Source organism: Mus caroli, unplaced genomic scaffold, assembly GCF_978045245.1.
Source record: "Mus caroli unplaced genomic scaffold, Mus_caroli_1 scaffold_7, whole genome shotgun sequence".
Classification (NCBI taxonomy): Eukaryota; Metazoa; Chordata; class Mammalia; order Rodentia; family Muridae; genus Mus; species Mus caroli.
This window is the reverse complement of record NW_028227262.1, coordinates 1898621-1907326: the sequence shown is the minus strand read 5'-3', so window position 1 is coordinate 1907326 and position 8706 is coordinate 1898621. Positions and strand designations below refer to the sequence as shown.

Sequence of the window (8706 nt, the reverse complement as noted above, 5' to 3'; positions counted from 1 at the left end):
GAACAATCAGTAGTATTATGCATTTATGCCTAATCCATCTGCATGGATGTGATCATTTTGCCAGAAAAAAATGTATGATCTAATTTAATCAAAAGCAATCTATGCCTTTATATGTTTTATTGTCCAAGTATATACATGTAGAATATGTATCCAGGCGGAGAGGTATGGCTGCAGGGATAGCAAGTTAAGTGTGTTTAAATTTCTCTATAAGCATAAAGTATTCGTCCATAATACATATAGTATGTAGTGTATGCATGTGTCTGTGTATGTGGGAGCGTGTGTTTTGATTAGCAGTCCCTGAGAGAGGCACAAAGTAACTCTCCAGGGAGAATAATTCTTGCTGTGATGATCTTTGGAATTGGTACCTGAGTCGAGACTGGGACTGGTCGTTATGGAGACAGCATTCTGTGGGGTGCGTTTACACTTATTATCATCTGTATGTCTCAGGGGTGCCCCGTCATATAGAAGTTTTCCATTCTTTGTTACCACTGTATCCTGGAGGCACTCACAGCGGTGACCTGTTGATTCTGGATGGCTGAGTGTCACAGGCTGGCATCAGAGACTTCAGGGTGACTTAACTGGTAGACAGAATTGTTTCCAGTGTCCACCTAAGGAGGCCCTCAGCAAAGCAAACATTGATTTTGGAGGGATAAATTTTTTTTCTCTATTTGATTGCTGCCAGGAACCTCTAAATAGGATCCCTATTTTTCCTATTAATATTAACCCATTTAGAGACTGAGTGATTAAGTACAAACCAGCGAGATCTGTAGGATATTCCAAGAGTCAGTGGCTCCCCAACAAAGCAGTTCCCAGGAAGGACTCAGAAAGTGCTTGACATGTGCTCCATCCTTGGAGGGAGCTCTCAGTGCCTGGGTGGCCTCTAGTTTACTGCTGGTTCACTGGGCTCCTTCTGCCTCAATGGGCCAGCTCCCAGGACTATAAATCATATAGATGTGAACTCCATCCTGAAGTAACTAGTTTGCTTTATTTATTTGGAAAATTTCGGTAACTGCTCTCTCAACGGCTGGGCTGTTGAACCCACCATCACTGAGGCAGACTCAGGAATGTTTAGTCTTAACACTGTGTGGTTTCTTTTAGCAGCTCCTGAACTACATTTGGAAGAGAGGCATGCTGGTACCCAAGTGTGTGGATCCACTTCCAGGTAAGAAGAGGCGTCTCAGAATGTCTTCGGTGCTGAGGCAGAGTGGGTGGCAGTATGCAGTGGAACCTCTCCCTAAACAAACCAGACCCACAGAGCCATAAACAAGAACACACCTTGATGTTCTAGGGTGGAATCAGAGAAACGAGTCCAGTTTTAGATGGAATTTTAGCCGGGGTAATTTTTAATCTTTCTAATGTAGATGTGGTCATTCATGTAAATCTCTCTTCTGGAGCACACATATTCCATTTCCTCCCGGTGTCTTTAAAAGTGTATTTGAATAAAAGAGAACTAATACTTAAAAATGAATAAAATCATTCATCGGTAGCAATGATGTGAGTTTGTGCTTGGGGCTCCTAAGCCAAAATGTCAGAAAAGACCACATTCTTCTTTGTAATTTACCAAGCAGCCTTCTAGTGGAGAGCCAGGGCTGTGGGGGCAGGGGCTTCACTCCTTTAGGAAACGGACAGCAGCAGTGGAGCCCCTTCCTGCAGTTGGTAGACAAGGACACTTTTACAGCCTTTCTTTAAGGTGGGGGAAATTTTCACTCCGTTTTTTAAATGGCATGGTTGGCGTAGTAGTGCAAGCAGGAAAGTGTAGTTTGTTTTTAACTTCATGTGGATGCAGAGGGCTGCCTTCTGTGTCTGAAGCTCTGGACTTTTCCATGTGCTAAATTACACCAGAAACAAAGCCAGGCCAGACCAAATCAAACACAAGGTTCAAGGACTCTGGTGGTTCACCATGCTGGAGAAAGTGACTTTTCCAAAACCTCTGCAGACCATCCCGTTGTTAGCTTTCGTGGTCAAGAGTAGGAAGACTACCTCTCTGTTGATTCCTTTCTCCCTATGCCCACTCCTCAGCGGCCTTACCAGCCTGTAAGTTTTAATATTGTCCATAGAGGATACTCTCCTCTCTCTCTCTCTCTCTCTCTCTCTCTCTCTCTCTCTCTCTCTCTCTGTCTCTCTCTGTCTCTCTCTCTCTCTGTGTGTGTGTGTGTGTGTGTGTGTGTGTGTGTGTGTGTGTATGTGTGTATAGTGGGATCTCTTGTAAAGTGCACATTGCTATCCAAAGGCCATCCTGGGGAGCCCAAGAGCAGCAGGGTATAGCTGAGAAGTACAATGCTGGGACAATGGGTTATTCATGAGATTAATTGAATGAACAGGGTAGACAAGGGTTTAGAGGAAAGGTGACTTAGTAAAGGACTAAGAGAGCTGCCTAGGGCCAAAGCAGGAAGCTCATGTCAGAACCATGGCTTCCACTCCTGGTTAAGAGTGGTTTTGCTTTTAGTCTGATCCAGGAAGGGACACTTTGCATGCATCCAGAGTAGCTATGAATAAAGCCAACACAAAACTGCAACTTACTTAAACTACTAGGGTACATATTGGTACATATCTGTATATGTACATGTGTATGTATGTGTATATGTATGTATGTAATGCATGTATAAGTATATATTGTTTTGTGATTTGATTGCATTGTTCCCTGTTACATTTGTTCTTTATGGGATGTGGCAGAGAAAAGCCAAAATAATTGACACACATGGTGTTTCTGAGGGCAGCATGCTGCTGCTTAGGTGACTCTGAGAGGCTGTGTCTTCTGCATGGCCCTTTGGCTTTTCTGGTGTTTATTTAAGGTCCCGTTCCTTCATACATTCTCTCAAAATCAATGTTTCATCCCACTATCTTCCTGCCAGAGAGGTTTCTGGGGAAAAGCTGGGGTTTGGCCTTTTGCTATTCCTTCTTCACGAATTTTCCCCCTTAGTTATAACATTCCTAAGTGCAGTAGTTCTGTGACATCCGAGCTGCTTTCTCTCTTCTCTCTGAGGCTCCCACATCTGTGATCAACTGTCTAATACATATGTGAGCATCCCCCTCCCAAGCATTATTGATTGAAGTATTTCTTGTATTCCTCTCTCCTTCTCTCTCACTTTCTCTAGCTCTCTCTCACTCTCTCTTTATCTCTCTCACTCTCTCATGCACTCTCTTTCTCTCTTTTTCTTGCTCTCACTTGCTCCCTCTCATGCTTTCTTTTTCCCTCACTTTCTCGCTGGTTCTCTCTCTCTCTCTCTCTCTCTCTCTCTCTCTCTGTCTCTCTCTGTCTCTGTCTCTCTCTGTCTCTGTCTCTGTCTCTCTCTCTCTCTCTCTCTCTCTCTCTCTCTCTATATATATATATATATATATATATATATATATATATATAATTGTTACACCCTCTTAGGCATTCTGATTGCTCCCCACAGTGTCTTCTCTTTGTGCTATGTTTCAAGTGTCCACTGAAGTACACCAAAGTCAGAGATTCTTGTCCCAGCTCTTTGCAGACTGCTACTACATCCATTCTTCATCTCTTCTGTGCTGCTCTTAGGTGCTAACATCTCACCTTAGTTCAGTCTTAGACTTTTCATCTTAGTTCTTGTGTTTCCCAGTGACTTTGCCCATCAGAGCCCTTTGAAAATCAGCTGTTAAAGCCCCAAGTCACATTCCATCATGGTTGACATAGTCATGTCTTGTTCTTCTGTTGCTTTCTTTCTTTAAACCTTTATTTTGCCTTTTAATGTGACTTGTAGGTTTGTGTGTGTGCGCGCCCATGTGTGCATGCACATGTGAGCATGTTTTAATAACTAGTACTAAGGGCTGGGTGGCAACAGCAGCTGTAAATCACATTTTAGTGATGTGGTGGTCAGGTGGTAGAGAAGGGGACTCTCTGGAATCTTGTCTGCATCTCTTTTTAAGCTAGCATCTCTGGACTGTGAACTTCATGAGTACATCCTAGCCCCTCAAGTGTGCCTGGATGGCCAAGTTCATCTATGGTTAATGTTTCCTTTCTCTGGATCAGATATGTTTTGATAAAACTACAGCAGGGCACTCTGCTGTTGGAGATCTTCTGCTGCAGCCAACTTTGTTAAGAGATAGCATGTAGAGATTCTTCCTCTTGTAATCCTGTGTATTACTGTATTTGAGTGTGTAGATGCACTCATGTGAACATAATGTGGAAGGCAGAGGTCAACTTTGGCTGTTGCTCCTCAGGAACAAACATCCATTTAAAAAACAAAACAACAACAACAACAAAAATAACCCCCCAAAACAGTCAGTGGTCTAGAGACTCACCAAGAGGCTAAAACTGGGTGGTCACTGAGCCTCAGGGACTGTCCCATAGTCACCTGAGTTCATTAGAAATGACGAGAGAGAGAGAGAGAGAGAGAGAGAGAGAGAGAGAGAGAGAGAGAGAGAGAGAGAGAGAGAGAGAGAGAGAGAGAGAGAGAGAATGAGAATGCAGGTGCCAGAAAGGATGTGAGATACCAGAACAGGAGCTATAGACCTTCAGGAAGTGCCATGTGTGTGTGCTAGAGACTGACCCTGGATCCTCTGCAAGAGCAGTAAGCATTTTTACTGTCCGAGCACTCTCTAGTCCACTGCCTGGCTTCTTAATCTGCACACCAAGGATTGAACTAAAATTCAGATGCTTGCATGGCAATCAATAATTTTACCAACTGAGCCACTTCCCCAGCCCAGAATTTGTTGCTCTTTAAAAGTTACACACTAACCACAATTTTATTGTCCTTGTATACAATTGCTTAACCTGAATAGGAAGTTCTTCTCAAATATAGAGAATATTACCACAACTTGCAACATACAATGGTTCAATTGTTTCTGTAACAGCAAACTGCTACTTATTTCCTGTTTGGTTTTTTTTTTTTTTTTTAATATCATTCTCCACGATGTCTGGGAAGAAAATATCTCTTTGAAAAAAATTATTAGCACAGTGTGCCTGGGGCAGTCAGAGGACAACTTTGTGAAGTCAGTTATTTCCTCCTGACTTTATATGGGTTCTGAGTTGAATTCAGGTCTTAGACTTTTATAGCCAGTGCTTAGCAGCCTGGGAATGGAGATGCCTTAGCTGCTGTTTTCTGACAACACAAAGGCAGGGTCATCATTTCAGCTTAAAATTTTAACTTGGATCGTCTCCAGGCTCCTAATATGAAGAGCTGTATCAGTTGTTCTGAGTACTACACAGTGAGGAGGAATTCGGATGATGAGTTCCCCGTGACTGCTGGGAATTCCTCAAGATGATGGCATGGGGTAGAGTAAGCCTGTGACCTTGAGCCAGGCGGGCTCTTCAGCAGCACTGTGGGATACAAGGTATCTTATGGAATGTATTTGGAACTGAAGCCTCCAAGGAGAAGGCAAAGCTAGGAGATGCTGGGCTCCTTTCCTCCTCTGAAAATCTGCCACAGGCTAGGATTTGTGCAAGCCAATGAACAGTTTTAGAGCAGGTGTTCCTCTTTCTTGGACCCTTCCGAGTTTTCTAAGCTATTTCATTCTTTCACATGACTTTCCAGTTTTAGCACTGCACTTCTATGATGCTTTATGATCTATTTTAGGATTTTAATTTAGATAGCATGACTCTACAGGCTGATTTTATAATCATCTATAACATTACATCTGAAATACAATATAGCTTCCCAGTGTCTTTTAGTAACATTTGAATTTTCTTTTTAAAAAGTTCAAGAGTTTATGTTAAATTTTGTATTGGTTATGGTGAGTTATGCCAGCTTCTGTAACATATAGTCCCAAAGTTTTCTTGTTCGAATCTCAGGACAGTGTGGGTTAATTAGATGGGGCTCTCTTCTGGTTCACTGAGTCATTCTGAGAACAAAAGCTCTGCCGTCACCCATGGAAGACTCTAGGCCTTGCCATTCAGTGGGTTGTGATGGTTAGTGTTAGCTGTCAACCTAGAATCTGCCAGGAGAAGCCTTCAGGCACACTTGTCATTGGGTTAGTGTTGCCTCTAGGCACACCTGTGAGGGATCATCAGGGTTAGGTTAGCCTACCCGCAAACCTGTGGGGAAACAGCTAACTAGGTTAGCCTGCAGGCACATCTGCTAGGGAATATCTAGGTTAGGTTAGCTTATGTGTTTGTCTGTGGGGCATTATGCTGATTAGCCTAGCTAAATGTGAATCCAAGAGTAAAATGATCTTGGTGAAGTCATAGAAATTATCTCTCTCATTACTTATATAAAATCAAAAAGAATCTGCCAAAATGCCTTTAAAGCCAGTGAGGGTTTAGTCATTGGAATTGGGGTTAGTTCAGCAATGATATCATCATCTTACACATTAGTAATGGCTAATAAAAATATGAGGCTAATATAGAAGATAAGTTTCTTCTTGATTTGTTTATATTGTCTCTAGATTATGACAATTTTAGACTTTGTGGTTTTAGTCTTTTCTTTTATTTCAAATTTAAATGTGAAAATATTTCACAATATTGAATTGAATGAAACTTTTGTTTGTTATAATAAAATTGTATCTGGTGGGGGGGAAACCTTTGGGATGCCATTTGTGGGCCTCTGGATTCTTATCTAGATGGAACATCTATCCATAATGAGAGATTCACTTCTGACATCATTCCTGATAGCAGGGTGCTCCAAGTGACTCTCAGCATTGTTTCCGAAAAGACAATTGTGTTATTGTGGAAGTAGGGTTGTATTGATTGCCTAAAGATTTGTAACACTTTTCTTTTTATAGTTTTAAATATTTATGTGCGATGAAGACTTGGGCCGCTTAATTGAACGTCTCCATCTGAATCCTTTCTCCATTTTCTTGCCCACAGCCTTTCTCTGTTGCCAAATTCTGTTGCAGAGAATATTAACCTCACTAGAACTCCATATTGGTAGCAGAAATAGTAAACTCTGTGGTTTTCTAAGGAAAACCAAAGTTCCCGCCCTTCTGTCACCTTCAAGTATTTACTCTGCAAGGCACCTATATTTTCCTTCCTTGGTTTATCATTATTATTGTTAATAATTTTAAGACAGGAAACAAACTAATATGTCATCTTTATGACATCTTTAAGTTTTATTTTTATGCCCATGGGTATTTGTCTGTATGTGCACTGCATGTGTATAATACTCGAGGCCAAAGGAGAGTTCCAGATCCTCTAGAACTGGAGTTGTGAGGCACCATGTGGTTGCTGGGGTCCACACCTGAGTCTGTTGTGTTAATAGCTAGTGTTCAACTGCTGAACCATCTTCTTAAACCCTATATTTCCATAAACATGTGTCATTGTTCTTGGTTCTATGTGTCCCCCACCCCCATGATGCTTTCCAGAGTAACTATATTTTTATAGTACGTAGATGAATCCTTTTTCTCTAAGATGGAATGGAAATATCTTCATTATTTTGCTTGTTCATGGTAAATTCATTTTCCTAATTTTAATACTATTTCCAATAGTGGTGATGTCAAAACTATGTCTCTAGTACCAGCCTCCTGAGAAGTCCCACTCACATTGCCAAGTTCCTGCTGGCATTGCCATGTGAGTGGATGAAACCTCAGGAAACTTAGTGGAAGCACACTGCCGTCTTTAACCCAGAAGTCATGGATATCTGTGCTCCTAATCTTTACAAGAAGTGTCATCATTTGTCCATTTGGTAAGGAGATGGAGTGATCCTTCGCCTGTTTTTTTTTTCTACCTTTCTTCATATTATTTATCCTAGTTTAGAAAAAAGCCTAATTGAGCTGGGTATGGGCACATGACCAGAACCCCTATCATGGTAGATCCATGAGACTTCTCCCTAGTGGCTATTAGACTAGAATACCAGTGTAGACTTGTTTTGAGGAGTCACTCTTTTCCTAGGTTTTAACAGACAACATACAAGGTTGTTTGTTCCATCACCCTAAATACCCTACACTTCACTTTTTTCTCCCGCTACATCCCTGAATCTCATTGATCTTTTGCTGTCTTTAATTTTGTCTGTTCTAGAATGTCATATAGTTAGGAGGACATAGTCTACAATCTTTTCCATTGTGAAAGTAAGCCCCCTTTTATGACTGTGACCATGGGTTAATTCTGAGCTATAAACTTTAGATGAGGCCTCGTGGGAGATTTTGGGTTATTAAAGGTATGAACTGAAAGAGACTGAGGGTCATCTCCCTCATCTTTCTGTCTGTCAGTTCCTGGTGAGCAGGTCAGCTCTCACTATGATGTCCTGCCACTGACTCAACAACAGGGCTAAGGAATTGCAAAACCTTGAAATCAGAGTCACTGCAAACCATTCCTTTTGGCTTTTGTAATTTGTTTATTTTGTTTTGTTTTGTTTTGTGTTTTTCAGAGAGAGTCTTGATGTGCAGTCTAGGCTAATGTATAACTTGGTATATAGAACAGACCGGCCTCGATGTGGTGGCAATCTTTCTGCCTTACCTCCTGAGTGCTGGGGACAGTGTGAGCTCCACACCAGCCTGCTTCCCTCTGTTGTTTGCCTCTGGTGTGCGTCATCTTGACGAAGTCTGACTATCAGTGTATCTCCTTTATCAGTTTCCAAGGATCTTGTCATCAAGAATGGGGTGTTTTTCTGCTTATTCACATCCTCAGTCCAGGCCTTGACCTGAGCTTGGTATCTGTTTGAAACGTGACAAACTCTGGCAACTTAAAACTTTGGTGCCCTGTGAGCAAACAGAGAGGGCATGTTCTCTTCCCTGTAAGCAAACACAGAGAAGGCATGTTCTCTTCCCTGTAAGCAAACACAGAGAGGGCATGTTCTCTTCCCTGTAAGTAAA

The 8706-nt window shown here is 41.7% G+C and overlaps 1 long non-coding RNA gene across 1 annotated transcript in view; it reads left to right on the top strand.

Moving 5' to 3' along the window:
• Positions 1-520: 520 nt before the first annotated feature.
• LOC147003764 (uncharacterized) overlaps positions 521-8706 on the top strand; it is a 49243-nt gene continuing 41057 nt past the window's right edge. The window contains exons 1-2 of the long non-coding RNA XR_015047535.1: positions 521-569; positions 1102-1162. This is a non-coding gene — a long non-coding RNA (uncharacterized LOC147003764). The remainder of the gene's footprint in view (positions 570-1101; positions 1163-8706) is intronic.